The sequence below is a fragment of the Mus musculus genome, chromosome 5 (assembly GCF_000001635.26).
Source record: "Mus musculus strain C57BL/6J chromosome 5, GRCm38.p6 C57BL/6J".
NCBI lineage: Eukaryota > Metazoa > Chordata > Mammalia > Rodentia > Muridae > Mus > Mus musculus.
The window spans coordinates 46,112,360-46,129,408 of record NC_000071.6 but is presented as its reverse complement, the minus strand read 5'-3'; positions in this window follow the sequence as shown (position 1 = coordinate 46,129,408).

Here is a 17,049-nt window from a genome sequence, read left to right as displayed (position 1 = left end):
TACTTTTGCTTAAGATACCTAGAGACTAAATTTGGATGTTAGTTGGAGGGCCAGAATTGGTTCCCTACCATCAGCATCTCTATGTGATGCTGAGGCTGGTCTTTACAACATTAAAATTTAATGAAATCCAATAATATACATTTCATCTGCTATAGATTAATAATTTACATGTGATATTTACTGTGAACCAGAATTCAAATCCTTAGTGCATCTTCAAAAGTATTGACATCTGGCCCCCAAGTCTTGGGAAATACTTGTGCCATGAGAAGCCAAACATGAAAAGTCTGTAGTCAGAGGAGTTTCCCCTCCCACCAACAGAAATGACCTTAGAAAACCAGTAATTAATAAGGGGTTGAAACTTAAGGAACAGATGGGACTGGCCCTCTAGATGACTTTGCAAGCATTTAATCAAACTTACTGTTTGTCCACATGTTGTTGCTATCCTAGAATATTAACACTGGAAGAGACTCCATAGGACCAGGCCAAACCTACACTAAGTGCTACAGACAGCAAGAAAACAGATCAAGGTTACACTGAGAAATTTTGTAAGTATTTGTGGAATTTTCTACAGTAATACAATTCCTAGCTTTGTTAACTGTCTCTTTGGATAGATATACCTGATGTTTTAGAGAAGGAATTTAGAAAAGTTTTTGGAGGTTTGTTTTGTTTTAACATCTACTCTTTGAAGTTTCAGAGAACAAGGGTCCTGGTAGATACCTCAGTGAGTATAGTGCTTTCTGACTAAGCACGGAAACCTGAATTCAGATCCCTAGAGCCCATATAAAAACCAGACATGGTGATGCCCATCTGCAATCCTAATACTGGAAGATGGAAAGAGAGGATCCCAGGGACTCCGTGGCAAGCCAGTCTAGGTCATTAGTAAGCTCCATGTTCAATAAGAAATTCTCTCTCAAAAAATAAAGTGAAGAGCAAGAGAGAGAGACACCTGATATTGACCTCTAGCTTCTACACGTGTACATATCTACAGACTCCTTATATCATATGAAAGAAGTAAATGTATTAAAATTCAAACTGGACAAGAACTTAATAAACACTTTTAAAATGTATTTCATATATTACATAACATGCATATTTATTTACTTATAATTAAGAAATATATAAAATCCATTAATGTAACTGTTTTCTAAAATGTATTTTATGGAACAGATGTGTTGTGATTTGGACCACATATATTAATTCCTTATTCATAAGACATATCCTTTATCTTTCCAACCTCTGTCCACATATTTACTCCTGAATGAAATTTCCTTCCCATCATGTTCAAACATCTGTATACCCTCTTCCAGAAAGCTTGCATTACCAACTGCTTTGAAAATCCAAGTGCTGCACCTTATTTTTCTAAGCAGAACAACTCCAAGAGCTGAGGGCACATCTCAGTTCTATGGAGTCTTAGAAGGAAAGTTAAGTCCTAAAAGAAATGCTTATTCTAAGCCAAATGAGAAACTGCATACCATCTATAAGTTGACCCTTGAAATATAAGAGATAATTTCTTGGAAAAGCACCAAGGGAATCCAGGGATCCATAAGCACAAAGACTAGCCTACCTACATAAATAGGAAACCCAGGAATCCATAGGCAGAATGGCTAGTCATATTCAATAAGTTGACAATGGAGACCAGCATGGCTTTCTGATCCCTGTACAATGATCCTGTCTGCCACAGAGGTTAGTTAAGATGTGATGATCTTGCCTGTGAAGAACTGAGTAAGAGAAATTTGTGTGCTGACAATGTCAGTAGTGGCCCTAGAATTAACAGTGTGGTAGAGTATGGGGTTATAAGCATATAATGTTTCTCAAGAGCTGTCCTCATTCCCAGTGAATAGGCAAGGAGCAAAAATGACAGGCCTCAAAGATTCAGAGATGTGCCTTAACAGAAGAAGCTGGAATAGAAACCGACATGCTACAGCCATGTTGGTATTGTGGGACACCGACTTAGAGCGTTTCTCCCTGGAAGGTAAAGCCCCTAGACGTTCCCCAAGCTTGTTTTCCCTGATCTCTAAACATACAGCCAGAAAGAAGCTCTTTGTTCTCTATAGCCAGCAAAAGCCTTTTTGCTTCTATACTTTACAACCAGAAATGCCTGCCTTCCTGTGCCGAGGACACGGAGATAAAAATTCAGAAAGAACTCACTCCCCACTCCTGCCTTGTAAATTTCACCAAGAACACCCGGAAGAGAAGAACTCTTCTCCCAACTCCTCCCAACTCTTCCCAACTCCTCCCAACTCTCCTCCCAATCCCCCCAATTCCTCAGCTAGCTGTTAAAAGCCCTCTACTTTCACCGCTCGGGGTTGAACTCCCCTGCCCTGCACGGTGGAAGGACTTCATTCTCAGCTAGCTGATAATAAAACCTCTTGCAGTTTGCATCAGGTGTGGTTTTCTCTAGGGTCACTGGGGTACTGGCCAGCTCATCCTGGGACTTGAGCGGAGGCCCAGCTTCGGGGGTCATACAGTATCAGCATAAATAAATAGCTTTAGAAATAAGGATGCCTGTAAAATATGTATTCATGCAAAGTACCATGATGATTGGAACAAAGAGGAAATTATAGTATATGGTGGTATAAAGATGATTTTGTTCACTTATTAAAATTTTTACTCTTAAAATTGTGGTATAGGAAATGATTTCTTTTAGTATGCTAAGTAACAAGAAATCACAGTGGTACTCATAAAGTAGGCATATTTCTCACTCATTCTTCTGGGTATTGGAAGCCCCAAATCAGGTAACCTATAGGTTCGGTTTCTCGTGAAACTTAATATCCTACAAATGAGATATCATCTCACTGTGTTCTTTCCTGGCCTCCGACCTATGCCCACGCATCCCAGTGTCCATGCTTTGCTTTGCATGTGTCTCTTCCTCTTCTTTTAAAAACAGCAGCCATATTAAATCAGGACCTCACACTTACAATCTCAATGAACCATCCTACTTACTTGAAATTCTCTTTCCTCAAACATTGTCACTGTAGGGATTAAGGCTTTAACATATGTAATTTGTAAAAGACATTTTAGTCTATAGCAGCTTCTACATATGGAAAAACCTAATTTTTATAAAATTTAAATACTGGGCAGGGTCTGGCCCATTCTCTTGATCTATGGGTGGTGATCAGATGGGGTGTGAGATGCAAACAGGGTGCCATGGCTTGAAATATTTAGAATAACACAGAAAAAATGGACTTAGACTGTCTTAGCAGATCACAGGAGAGTGGAAGCACCAGGGTTATGTGGCAGATAAAGGAAAGCATTTGAACAGAGAGGTGAAGAACTGGACCTTGGTCTTACCTTTGCTCTTCACTGTTCAGTATTAAATAGTATATCTTCCTCAACACTGAGAACAGAAATTTCAACTGGATTTCTTAGATTTCAAATTATAGTTATTTGACAAGAAACTAGCTCCCAAAAAATACCAGGAAATAATTATAAAGGATGAAGTTATTTAGCAGCGTAGTTTTCTCTACACACTGAGAAGCAACATGCAACTCACTCTTCTTTCTAAATTGTAGTTAATCTGCTTAATGTAAGGCTTCACTCTACAGGAAAACAAGAAACTCAATTACAGTCACAGCTCCCATTACATTGCTTTTCCTTTCAGGGGTCCAAAAATAATGTTCAAGGAATTTGAATAATCCACAAGAAATGGGAATGGAGCATCTGGTTTTCTACAGTTTCTACAAGATGCACCCTGTTTCCATCTCACATCCTGTCTGATCACCACTCAGAACTCAAGGAAATGGGCCAGACCCTGCCTCTTAAACAAACAAACAAACAACCTGCTATAGCTTCAAATCTCAAGAAGAAGAAAGCATCCAATCTCTTCTTGGGCATGATCATCTTTCAACTTTTCATCCATCTATCATTCCTCAAACAACTAACATCTCTACTCCTCAAGGCCTTGAGTATACAAAGATGGTAAAGGGATAGCTGAGGAGAACAGAACCTTTTGGATTGTGTGGTGTGTGTGTGTGTGTGTGTGTGTGTGTGTGTGTGTGTGTGTGTATTAACTTGTCTGGACCACACATGCTAAGATATTGAGTCAAGTATTATTCTGGAGATTTCTATTGAGATGTTCCTAGAATAACATTAGTACTGAACTCTATGGTCTTCAGGTAAAGGAAACTACCTTCTATATATGGTCTTTATGGAATCATACGGATCCCTGGGTTAAACCAATGCAGACATAGGAGCTATGTTCAAAGCATCTTAGAGAAATTCTATCAGATGGAGAAAATAGCACCATTGCAGTGAAAAGAAAGCAAGGACTCTGTCCTCCAGATTATTTCACTATCCTCTGATCATTCTGAAGACTGTTCCTACAAACATTTGTTGAGTTCTGCATGCATGCATGAAGTCATTCTAAACCATGTGTTCCAAACTATAAGAAGTGCACAGCATAGTAAACATGGTAGTTCTTACAAGTATCCGAGGAGAAGTATAAAAACCGTTGCTCAAGAAATATTCCTTGACAGATGACAATAAGTTTGTACTTGGTGTCTTTATTTCTATATTTATAGAATCCAGGGGGACTATGGGTCAAGAGCAGAGGCTGATGTGGAAATCAGCTCTTACCAATAATGCTACTGTGAATAGGTAACACTATATGCCTTAATTTCTTCATTGCTAAATGGCCTTAAATAAATAATGAAAATCATAAGACTCGAAGCACTGTTAGGACGGTTAGTTTTGTTGTTGTTGTAGTTGTTTTGGTTTGTTTGTTTTTTGTTTTGTTTTGTTTTTCGAGACAGGGTTTCTCTGTGTAGCCCTGGCTGTCTTGGAACTCACTCTGTAGACCAGGCTGGCCTTGAACTCAGAAATCCACCTGCCTCTGCCTCCCAAGTGCTGGGATTAAAGGCATGTGCCACCACTACCCAGCAGGTGGGCTAGCTTAAACAATAGAAATAGGGTGTATGGCTCCTGGCACAGGCAGTAGTCAATATATTTACCATTAATATTTTTGTGTTATTATTTTGATAATATTGACGTAGAAGCTTTGACCTGAGAAAGTTTATTGGGCTGGATTGACCAGAAGGATTTCCTGAAGATGTGAAGGTCAAGGTGATTCTCGTCAGATTTGCACTATCTTACACCTTAAATGAACATAAAGGCTTTGTTACTGAAAGCAAAATCCTGGCTATATTTCTAGGTTTGGCTGTATCTTAATCAGCTCAACTATCATAACAAATAGCATAAAAAATGTGGTGTTTAAAAAAAAAAGGAAATTTGTTTCCCAAAATTCTAGGGGCTAGAAGCCTCAACTTGAGTACTAGTAGGTCCAGTTGTTGATGAAATCTCCTCTTTCAGGAGCACATTGATTCTAGACTTTATAAGTATCAGAAATATAAGAAATATTAAGTAATCCAGTCATCAATACTTTGCTATATACTGTGTGAACAGTCTAAATAAAATGCTTTTAAATAACTTTTACATATTTCAAATAACTATGGCTGGTACTGAAAGAATAATAGTGAAAAACGTAGATAATATGTAACCATAGATATCCAATGCAAATTACAAAGAAAGATGACTCTAAAATAAAACATAAATGCAAAATTTTAAAACATTATAGTAAAAGAATGACTTGAGTTTTACATTGGACCAGAAACTCTCATTGAAGAAAATCAGCAATCTAGAACATGGGTCAACAGAAACTTCCAAAGCAGAAATGAAGAGAGAACATAATATACTGGGGAGGGGGACAAAATAAACAAGCAAAGATGAGCCAGACAGCTCACGGAGAGATGGACTACCAGAGAGAAAAGAGCATGTGGACCAAGAAACCTGTAAAGTAATTATAGTCAAAGGCTTCTGAAATTATTAGCAGACAACAAACCGTAGATTCTGAAAGCCCATAGAACACCAAGCAGGACTGATTTCAATGTTTACACTGAGGCATTGAATACTCAGACATCAGAAATATAAAGACAAAACAAAAGGTCTTAGAAGACAGAGGAGGTGAAATAACATAAAGCTTGTATCCACCAGAAGAAAAAAATAAGTTTTTTATTTTTTTTTTGTCAAAAAACCATTAAGTCACTCACATTGCATAATCAGAAAACAAACAAACAAATAAAACAAAAACAAAAACGGTATCTCTTACTTTCCTAACCCTTAGTTGAGGCAACATGTACATTTGGTAAGGTAACTCTACAGTCAATTCAGTATATCCAGCATAAGCACAAGAGAAGCAAACAACAGCAAAGTCACTGTGTTCAAGAGAGTGAGGCTGGCAATGTCACTGTAATGTACCTCAGTGACAACTGAAGCAGTTCAGTGACATTTCAATGTGAATTTACCTGATTTAAAAGAAGCATAAAACACTGTAGAGAATACTCTAAACTGCTCAAACAATTCTGAGGAAATAGAAATGGAAGAATATCCTTGACTCTAGCTGCATATGTATCAAAAGATGGCCTAGTCGGCCATCACTGGAAAGAGAGGCCCATTGAACACACAAACTGTATATGCTCCAGTACAGGGGAACGCCAGGGCAAAAAAAAAAAAAAAATGGGAATGAGTGGGTAGGGAAGTGGGGGGGAGGGTATGGGGGACTTTTGGGATAGCATTGGAAATGTAATTGAGGAAAATATGTAATAAAAATAAATAAATAAATAAATAAATAAATAAATAAATAAATAAATAAATAAAAGAAATGGAAGAATAAACATAGAACAACCAATAAAATACACAAATGTGGATTGTGAAAAATTCCATGAATAAGACTAATCATCTTAAATGTGAAGGATATACACACACAAAAAACAAGGTGTTCTATAGTGGACCAAAACCCAAAATTCACTGCTGCACACACACACACACACACACACACACACACACACACACACACACACACACACTGGGGGAGAGAGAGAGAGAGAGAGAGAGAGAGAGAGAGAGAGAGAGAACAATCAGGCAAACAAACAAGAGACCGTTTTAATTAGGGTCAAAAGAAAAGATGGAGAAAGTCATATGATACTAACACAAAGCAAAAGAGAGCTGGAGCAGTTTTGTTGACCTTGAAAAAGCCAGGTACAATAACAAGCAAGCTCATCAATGTTTAAAAAGGGACACTGCACAATAATAAAAGCATTAGTTCACCCTGAAGCTGATATAATCTTAGCAGCAAGGAGTCAAAACACACATAAATGGATTGAATTGAAAAGAGAACTATACAAATCTATTCTGGTAGAGATTATTTTTTTAACCATCTCATAGGAATTGATAAATCAATAGTCACAAAGCCAGGAAGGAATTTGTTAGACTGAATAAAACTATCAATTAGTTTGACCTAATTTCTGTAGCTGTAGAGAGAATAAGTCATCCTAAAGTTACAAAATATGTTACATTGCCATATAAAAATTCTTCAAATTAAGAAATATATAAATCATGTAAAATATATTCCCAGAACAAAATCAAATTAAATTAGGAACATGTAACAGAAGGATAGCTGGAAATTCCTCCCACATATTTGGAAATTTAGCAAGATGGTTATAAAAGAATGGAATGTGGAAGAGTAAATTACAATGAGATAAGAAAATGTTTTCAAATGAATAAAATTAATACTATATCATATTCAAATCCATTAGAAGAAATTTCAGCAACATCATTAGGAAGGAATTTTAGAGCATTGAGTACACACATTAGAAAAGAGCACAGATCCAAAAATCTGTCCCCAAATCTTTATCTTAAAAGTCAGGTAAAGGGAAAATTATTTAAGCCTAAGAGAAAGAGCAGAAAAGAAAGAGCAAAACATTAGAACATGAATCACTGGAATTAAAAACAGAAAACAATAAAGTCAGTAAGACCAGAGGCTGTTTTCAAGATACTCAAATAAAATTGATACAGAAAGTAAATAAGAAAAAAATAGAAAATATGACTGATATCAGAAATGAAAGACTGTAACTGTGAAGCCGATAGGTATCTAAAGGACATTAAAGGAAGTCTACGAACAACATTGACATCAACAACAAAAACTGACATCTTAGATGAAAATATCCCAACTCTTTTGAAGACAATACTACCAGAACTACACAAAGAAGGATAAGCTGTCCAAATAGATAATAGACTTCCATATGAAAAAACACATGACCCAAACGTTTTTTTTCTTGGGAAGCCAATCTAATCTTTGAAGAAGAAATTATCAATTCTCAACAGTCTCTTAAACAAATAGAAATAACCAGTCAAATTCAAGCATAGATGAGTAGGGTTCAGGAGGCTTAATCTGTTGCTGAGGAGGTATTAGCAATGGATGACTGTTGGTCATTGGGGGAAAGTTAGTTTCATTAAGGGATGTGGTACCTGGTAGGTTGTGCATACTCTAATGGATGACATTGTGTCTGTGCATATATGGGAATCACTAGTTGAACTTAGTGGGCTATGATTAATATAAATGAAGAAGACATGAACATAAAGAAGATATGAAGTTTGGTGCCTACAGTGCGAAGTAAGAGGTTCTCTAGGAAGAGTTGGGAAAGACGGAGGGTGAATACTATATAGATATATAGTGTGTATGTATAGCTATGTATATATGTATAATACGCAAATATGTGTGTGTATATATATAGATATATAGTAGAGTATTGTCTTATTTTGGGTTTCATTGTGAAGGAAGAACATGACCAACTCTTATAAAGGAAAATATTTCATTGCTAGCTGGCTAACATTTTCAGAGGTTCAGTCTATTATCATCATGGCACTTAGTGTGGCAGCATACAGGCAGGCAGACAGGATGCTGAAGAAGGAACTGAAAGTTCTACATCTTGATCCAAAGGAAGCCAGAAGGGGACTCTGGACCACACTGGCCAGACTGGAGCATATATAGGGGAGCTTAGTGTCACTTCCCATGGACCAAACAGATTCCAACTAGCGTGTGTGTGTGTGTAGATATATAGAATAAATTTTGAAACACATTTTTAAAAGAAATCAAAACAGAAAGAACATTTTATTTTTTTCATTAGAAAATCAATGTTGTAACACTAAAACTAGATGAAAGACTACAGGAAAGGAAGCCTGTATGCGGACTAATATCTCTCCCTGAACACACTGAGCATGAATCAAAAGTCCTTGGTGCACCAATACCAAACAGAATCGAACAGTATTGAAAATTATTATTTCCCACAAGACGAGTGGATTTATTCTATGCATGCAAATCTAGTTGCACAACCTAATGTAGCCATACCAGAATGATATAGAAGAAAGCTCATCTGGTCATGTCAGCTGACTTTAAATAAGAAACTGAGAAAATTCAACACCTAGTTAATAATTGAAGAGTTATCTCTCTCAGAAACTAAAGATTCAGCAAAGAACATCTTTAAAAATTCCACCTGTTACATTATATTTAAATAATAAGAAATTAGATTTCTCACCCACTAAAACCAAGATGAAAACAGGAATGTGTTCTCAATTACTGTGTCTATTCTACATTACACTGCAAATCTTTGCAATTTCACTGGAACAACCCATCCACCACCTCACCTCATCCCACGACCACAAACAATAAAAAGTAATATATTATAAAGTAACAAGAGAAATTGCCTAAATCTGCAATACCTCTCCTGGGCATATATCCAGAAGATGTTCCAACTGGTAAGAAGGACACATGCTCCACTATGTTCATAGCAGCCTTATTTATAATAGCCAGAAGCTGGAAAGAACCCAGATGCCCCTCAACAGAGGAATGGATACAGAAAATGTGGTACATTTACACAATGCAGTACTACTCAGCTATTAAAAAGAATGAATTTATGAAATTCCTAGGCAAATGGTTGGACCTGGAGGGCATTATCCTGAGTGAGGTTACCCAATCACAAAGGAACTCACACAATATGTACTCACTGATAAGTGGATATTAGCCCAGAAACTTAGAATACCTGAGATATAAGATACAATTTGCAAAACACATGAAACTGAAGAAGAACGAAGACCAAACTGTGGACACTTTGCCCCTTCTTAGGATTGGGAACAAAACATCCATGGAAGGAGTTACAGAGACAAAGTTTGGAGCTGAGACGAAAGGATGGACCATCTAGAGACTGCCATACCCATACCCGGGGATCCATCCCATAATCAGCCTCCAAACGCTGACACCACTGAATACACCAGCAAGATTTTGCTGAAAGGACCCTGATATAGCTGTCCCTTGTGAGGCTATGCCAGGGCCTAGCAAACACAGAAGTGGATGCTCACCGTCAGCTATTGGATGGATCACAGGGCCCCCAATGGAGGAGCTAGAGAATGTACCCAAGTAGCTAAAGGGGTCTGCAACCCTATAGGTGGAACAACAATATGAATTAACCAGTACCCGCCCCCCCCCCCGGAGCTCATGTCTCTAGCTGCATATATATCAGAAGATATATATCAGTTGGCCATCAGTGGAAAGAGAGGCCCATTGGTTGTGCAAACTTTATATGCCTCAGTACAGGGGAACGCCAGGGCCAAGAAGTGTGAGTGGGTGGGTAGGGGAGTGGCGGGGGAAGGGTATGGGGAACTTTTGGGATAGCATTGGAAATGTAAATGAAGAAAATACCTAATTAAAATTTAAAAATCATAAAAAAGTATAATAGGGGTACAGAAATGAAAGTAATAAAGGAGAGAGATAGATGGATAAAAATGAAATATAATATGTATGTGAAAATGTCACAAGGAAAGCCATTTCTTTGTATGTAAACAAAATATTTAATAGTTTAACCCTTTATATATATATATATATATATATATATATATATATATATACACTCCATAAAATTGAAATATGTATATATATATATATATATATATATATATATATATATATATAGTAACTATATACATGTAATGATAAAAGGCTAATGGCACAAATAAGAAGTCAATTCTTCCCATCTTGACCTATTAATCCACAGTAATCCTAATAAAACCTCATAAATATTAACAAGTCATTTCTAAAGCTAACAAAGAATGGGGGAATCTAGACTAGCCAACACGATAATACAGTACAGAGTGGGAGGGCTCACATTCATCCATTTTACCACAAACCCACAATGATTAAGCAGTTGTGGCAGTGGTGACAAAATGGATCCACAGAGCAATGGAAAGGAAAAGCACGGAAACACAGACCTAACAAACACAGTCGAGCGACAACAGAACATCAGCAGCTCTGTAATGGAAAGTGCAGCAAACCCTTCTTCAAACCATGCTGGCTAAATTGGATGTGCATGTATAGTTTTTAGATTCTAGATATAAGTCTTCTGTTTCATAAGAATTTACATGAAATTGATAATAAACTTAAATGGTGAATTTGGGTTTTGTAATGCTTTTTTAGACAATTAAGGTGTTACATGGGAGTTTCCAAAATACAAACACTTTGGAGGAGAGATTGATGGATTTTCACAACTTAAGCTTCTTGCCTCTCCCTGCTGTATAAAGTGCACATATCACTCAAATGAGTTGAAGGCATTTTGCCCTCAAAAGTCTGCACCAAAACGTCTTCAGTTGGTGAATGAATAAACAAGCTGACATAACCATTTAATCAAATATTAATTAATCAGTGCTGGAAAATTAGCTTTCAACTCATAAAAAGACATGAGCAAGCTTTAAATGTATATTAAATGAAGGAAGCCAGTGGAAAAAGGACATATGGTATTTCTGTCAAAGTATATTATGTTCTAGATAAAAGCAAAGCAGTGTGTTCTGTTAAAAGCTCCTGGGTTTTCAGGAAGGAGATGAGAGAGGCGAGAGCTGAGGAGCAGACTTACGGAGCACAGTGCCTCTTAGGGCGCAGGCCTTATTCTGTTTGACACTGTGATGGTGGGTGTGTTGTGGGCTCTCATCCAAAATCCATAAAGCTTTAGCACATAAACTAATGTATGCATTTTAAAATGAAAAAATAAAAATTGCAGGATCCAGGAATGAAATTCAGAAATGTGATGAAAAATTCTAATTGTATTACAAGTGTGTGAAACAATAGTTATGGAGGAGATGAAAGAAAAGGATGTGATTAAAATAACTTTGCAAATAGGTAAAATCTCAAAAATTAATGACAGAAGATTTTTGCACCAAAGTAAGGTGATCAAACTCCAAAAGCTCCTTCCTACAGCAATATTAGTTTAGCTTTCTGATCCATAGATATTGGAATCAAGCAACCAAGTACTTGGGAAAACAGAAGAAGAAATCATTCCTGTTTTAAGATTTGTATTTTATTTTTATTATATGTATGTATACCAGTCTAGTGTGTGCTGAGTGCAGTGCCTGTATAGTTCAGAGGTGTCAGATCATGTAATGTGAACTACAGGTGGTTGTAAGCTACCAGATGGCAGTGTTGGCAACTAAACTCAGGTTCTCTGCAAGAGCAGTAGAGGCCCTTAACTGCTGTGCCATCTCTGCAGCCTGAGCAAGTATTCTTAATGTTGTATATGGAGCTAACAACCAGAGGAAAGAGTCTAGAGGAATACAGATTCCATAATAGAGTGGGAGACATCAATCAAAACACATGTCTAACTCAATGTGGATTGAACCACATACAAATACTTGTAGAGATATAGACACATAAAATGAATGTATACACGCACACACGCACACACGCACACACACACACACACACACACACACACACACACACACACACACCCTTACATTGTCAGACAATAGGCTTACAACAATATCTCTGCAGCATGAGAAAATTTAGCGTCCAGACCAGATCACAAGTTCTAATATTCTTCGGCGTATTTCCCCGTACAAGTGCCTGTCTAACTTTATGACTAAAGAAAGAAAGATACAAAAGTGAGCTTTGAATATGCTTCAGTGTCAGAAAGAGAGAAACTGCGGAAATTAATTAACTTTAATTAATAATGAGGGTATGTCAAAGGGGCGCAGGAGTCAGCTGAAAGAGCTTCCCATAACCAAAGCTGAACCAATTTGATCAGTAACATGGAGTAACAGTGAAAGCAGCCTGTTACTGTTTCAGTGGTTTTTTTCTTTTAAAAGTTGGGCTGAAGTTTGTCATTGGAATAGCAATTAGGGGCAGGGCCTTTAAGATGGGCTAAGACAAGAGTACTGCTACCTCCTGAACTGGTTGATGCCATTATAGAGAATTACCATGCTTCTAGCTATCCTTTCCCCACTCCCCATCATGTAAGAGCACAGCAAGAAGGCCCTGGCCAGGTGCTGACATGTTGGTGCTAAACTACCAACTTTCAGAACAGCCAGACAATAAACGTTTGTCTACTACACATTTCTCAGTCCTCAGTGTTTTCTTATAGCAGGAAAAAGAAACTGGGACACACAATAAAGTAATTATTTTTGGAGTCTTCAATGATACAATTGTTTGAATAAATAATAAAGAAGACACAAATCTCTCAGACAGAATTTCTAATAATTTATACAGATGCTGTCCCTCCAGGAGGTAGAATGCTACGAGAAATTCCTTATGTGTGGTTTTCACATATTAATGTTCTTTTGGAGGCTACAGAATGGAAAGATGGAGAAGAGAAGGATTTTATAGTGAGGAAACTGATGAAAAATTACTTCAACTAGGTGATAAAAGTTAATATCGAACATAATGTCATACGATAGAAAATAGAATATATCTTTATTATAATGTGGTTAAATGCACTTTTGCCTAAGTGACCTACCTCCCCCCAGGAAATAACCTTACCCTAAACATAAGATAAGTATCAAACTTCAATTGGGGTAATTTAATAAAATGTCTAACAAGACTCCTCAAACTCCCAAGATATGAAAAACAAGGAAAAATTGAAATAGCCTCAAAGTCAGAAGGAACCCGGGAACTGAAGTTTCCAAAGAAAAAGTCACACCCGTGTTAAAGATTCTACAAGACTGATTGACTGGTGAGAACTAAATGATTTAGAGAGTTTATAACGTGGCATGTTTATGCTTTTAAAGTCATCGAACTGTGATAGATTCAAGAGACCATGTTAAAAATCCATATTTAATCCCTCAAAGAATGGAGAGGGATATAAATATTATTCAAATAGCTCTGAAACAAAACAGACGGGATTGAAATTGAACTAAGTCTACTTGGCGTCTCTCTGTGGATACCCTGCAGGAACTGCTTTAACTGATTGTTAAAGGTTCCTCACTTGGACAGAGAACAGTATAACTACATAAGGGTGGGACCTGGTCTCCTTGCTCAGTCTTCTCATGCATTCCTTTTGTTTATGTGAGGAGAACTGAAGCAGTCATACATCACAATTCGTAGCAGATTGGCTATCTGGGGCACATATCTTCCTTATATTTTATTATTATTTACTTTATTATTTATTTCTACATACCCACAAAAATGTATTCATTTTCCACCACTACCATAAGCAGTCATTGTTTTATGAGGATCTAGTCAAAACTTAGCACCCCTCACCCCCAAAAGGCAAAGAAGTGATACTGTAGCTAACACCTCGTCTTCTAATAGAAAACTCTTTATCTGAGATTAAAATCACTTAAATGAGGGCTTCGTGGTGGCAAGTGTTACTGAAAGGCTCGGTTTTGTTTGGAAGCTGTGGTTTAATAGGACATTATTAAACCATTTAATCTCTCCTGCAGAGACATTTCATGCCCACCCCCTCAGGGAACTTTCTCTGCAGGTCTTGAAGTCAGCCTTTGGCCAGGCTGGTGACAGTGCACGTTCATCCTGCTGTAATTTCAGATGTGCAGCAAGAACATACACAGCTGGAAATTCAAATTTGAGAATCTCAAGGAAAAAAAATACAAACTGCCTTTCATTTCCCACAGCCTGGGATATTAAACCCAGATGACCGTAGTGAACGCAAGGGAAAGACAAATTGCAGAAATAAACACAGCTATCCCTGGTCACTAGGTCATTTAAGTGGCAGTCCTATTTTATTTCAAAAGAATTCAGTGTGCTCCCGAAAGGGAATAGAAACAAGCCCTAGGAAGCTGTTCTGTCGAGGGGATGATCTCCAAGGGATCGGATTGCTTTGCAGAAGTTAAAGTTCAGAATTTTACATGCCCTAAGCCCAGCACTGTTTTGTATCCAGCACTGTTAATTCATTACAGCAACTGCTAGCAATCAAACTCCAAACACTTACAGCAGCACACCTACCAACCTTTGCTGTGCAATCTGGATAAGGAAGAGAGAAGATATGGACACTGTTGGAAGTAGGAAGTCACATCAAATCCAATCTCCATCCAGCTCTGCCCTAATTCCTGTACAATCTCAGCAAAGTAGATAACCCTTCCTAGGGGTCAACTTCAGCACTTGGAGAATTTGTTTTGTTTGTTTTATTTTTAAGGGTCCAGAGATAGATATGCCTTAGGGCACAGTGATGTTTGCCACCAAGACTAAGTATTTGAGTTTGATACCCAGGTCCCACTTGTTTAGAATTAAAACATGAACTCTCACAAACTGTCTTCTGACCTCCACACGTGCACTAGAGCACCTGTGTGCCCACACATATATAGATGCACATAATAAATGATTGATAGGTAGATAGATAGATAGATAGATAGATAGATAGATAGATAGATAGATAGATAGATAGACAGACAGACAGGCAAATGGAAACCACTCTGTGTCCTGGCTAGACCACAAGTTCAAAGCCAGGACAATGTTTTTTGTTGTTGTTGTTTTTAAATCTATGGAAGTGCTACTTTGGAATACATGTGCAATTACATTTTTTTCAATGCAGGGTTTCTCTGGGTAGCCTTAGCTGTCCTGAAACTCATTCTGTAGACCAGGCTGGCCTCAAATTCACAGACATCCTCCTGCCTCTGACTCCCAAGTGCTAGTATTAAAGGTTTGGGCCACCACCATCTGGCTGCAATTGGGTTGTTTACTAAATCTGGCAGAGCCAGTTTTTCCTCGAGTGCTGCAGAAGTTAGGGAATGTTGTGTCTTTGTTCACTTGTTTTGCTTGTTTGCTTGTTTTATTTGCAACACGTTTTTTGTTCTGATCTTAATTCCTAATATTAACTCTCAAATCACGTATTAATATTGTACAATAAGTACAACTTTATAGCAGCATGCATGTAGTTTACAGAACAGCTATAAAAGGATGAAAGAGACAATAATCTAATTGGAGGAGTTCAAAGAGAGCCCTTCTGGAGGCAGGGAGAAGGCTGGTAGAGATACAGGATTTAGAAGATGAAGAGTTACAAGATGCAGGTGTTAGAAGATTAGCCTTGTTGAAGAAACTGCAGATCCTAGCAACAGAGTCAGAGCAGAGCTGATCTTCAGGGTGGAGTCCAGCTGCCAGAGGAGGAAAGGACAGCACTGCAGAGGCCTTAGATGTGAACAGCAGAACCAGGTTCCAGGGATTAAATGAACAATAGACAGGCAGCAATTTAAGTAGACCACGTCAGCAGCAGAGACTGTACCAAGCAGAGGCATATGGGACATTAGGGATTTATCTGCTTGCCAAACCTTTGACACACACCATCACCATTGCAATGTTAAATGTCCTCCTTATGGGGTCCAGGAGAGGGGGCTGCATACTTTTCTCAGTCTGGTGTGTTTGATAAGTTCTTTTTATTATTATTATTATTATTATTAGATTTATTTATTTATTTATTCTCTTTACAACCCAATATCAGCCCTTCCTCTCCTTCCAGTATCCCCTCACCTACTCCCATCCCCATTCCCTTTCTTAAGCCCCTTTGAGTGTGAACACCCCACCCCACTCTCCCATCTACTACCACCTCCCTACCGCTGCACATCAAGTCACTGCAGGACTAGGTTCATCCTCTCCTACTGAGGCAAGACAAGACTGTCCATTTTAGTGTCTTGGGATACATATGCTGGCAGGCAGGCAGGCAGGCAACAGGCTAAGGGACAAGCCTGCTTCAGTTGTTTGGGGGACTGACATTGGACATTTATGCTGTTGTCCTAGATTCAGCCAATGCTTGCTCTTTGGTTGGTGATTCAGTCTCTGAGAGCTCCCTCCCAAGGGTCCAGGTTAGTTGGCTTTATTGGTCTTCCTGTGGAGTCCTTGTTCTCTTTGTGTCCCCAGTCTTTCTTCTGACTCTTCCAGAAAGAAGTTAGGGAAACGGTACCCTTTACAATAGCCACACATAATATAAAAAAACCTTGGTGTAACTCTTA